This window comes from Capsicum annuum, chromosome 9 (assembly GCF_002878395.1).
Source record: "Capsicum annuum cultivar UCD-10X-F1 chromosome 9, UCD10Xv1.1, whole genome shotgun sequence".
Lineage (NCBI taxonomy): Eukaryota > Viridiplantae > Streptophyta > Magnoliopsida > Solanales > Solanaceae > Capsicum > Capsicum annuum.
The window spans coordinates 31,496,774-31,498,214 of record NC_061119.1 but is presented as its reverse complement, the minus strand read 5'-3'; the positions used below and the strand labels follow the sequence as shown (position 1 = coordinate 31,498,214).

General features: G+C 36.5%; 1 pseudogene; it reads right to left on the bottom strand.

The window, feature by feature from the left end:
* Window positions 1–347: 347 nt before the first annotated feature.
* LOC124887303 lies at window positions 348–876 on the bottom strand (annotated as a pseudogene).
* Between the last annotated feature and the right edge of the window lie 565 nt (window positions 877–1,441).

Genomic DNA, 1,441 nt, shown 5'->3' with positions numbered 1-1,441 from the left:
CTTTAACAAGAACTATAGAAAATCCACCCAGAACTTATTCAATATACTAGCATTGGATTCAGATATAAGTTCCTACTTTTCTGTTTTTCTCCTGTATTTCTCGTATTTTGCAAAGCAACACAAGAACGATATAGGCACAATATGTTGCCACAAAGATGCATCAAATCCTTTGTAGATTCCAAAAATACAAGTTGCAGGCTATTATAAAATTATCATGAAGTAAAAAAAAACATAGTAAACCAAATAGAAGGTGCCATTCAAACATAAAGTTAACAGTAAGAAAAGTCGCAGCAATTTGAAATAACCGTCATAGGGGGCCAGGACACAGAGGAATTCTTGGCTTTGCTTTAGCGGACACCATTATGTTCTGCATGTCTTGATTGGCATCCCATCTGCTCAAACAACTTAGCAAGGTGTAGGTGTTTGGACACCCGTTGCTCGGCCAATTTCTGTCTGCTTGTTTCTAGTTGTATTCTGCTTCAATCCTGTGTAAAGTTTAATTCTGCTCTTCTTTCAAAGATTTCATTTTTTCTTCAATTTCGTGCATCTTCTCCCTAACATGGCAAGTTCCTTCTAACATTCTGCAAGTTCAGTAATAAATGGATATTTTCCACAAGAAGGGACAGCCCATGTTGTTGAGAACTGGTCAAGATAAGGGGCATATTTTCAGCTCCTCTGTTTGACTGTAGCAATGGAATGCCAGGCGTAGGAGTAGGTAGCACTGTTGATGGAGAGAGACTTAAAGTAACTGATGGAGATAAGTATTGGACATGTAGTTGAAGGAACCGTAGAATTAGAAAGCCATGGAGGAAGAAGAGCCAGTGCCGTAGGAGTTAGTGCATCGGAGTGGAGGAAACCTCTATTAGATGTAGCCATAAGTAATCAAGCAATGACTTTATTCTTCATAGATGGACTTTCAATAGCCACCTTCCAATAGAAAAATCAGCGACATTCAAATTTCAAACTAATTAAAATGCCTCAACAAATCAAACAACTGACTTAAATTCAAAATTCAAATTCGTCCTAAATTAAACAACTTATTGCTCAAAATTAGTGCAGTAACTAAAAGCAATTTCCAACACTCCTCCTTTGCTTTAGTTACTGCTATTTTAAAAAGTTTCTCCTCCTCAATTTCTACTTTCGCAAAATGTGCATGAGGATTGTTTTTAAGCTTGTACACTTTTGAAACATGACCTGCTTGTTGGTAATTTCCATAGATTGCATCAGGTCTCCACCTACAAAAATTCTCCAACAGTGTTTTCTTTTTGTTGTGTCTGCAAAGCAGTTAATTACCTTTTCCTTTTTTATTTTATGCATAAAAGTCAGTCTTAGTAACATTGTCTTGTCTGAAGGTTTTTCTTTGCTCTTGTGCTTGAAGAGCACTTATTAGTTCTTCAACACTGATAGTAGAGAGATCTTTAGACTCTTATAGAGATGACAT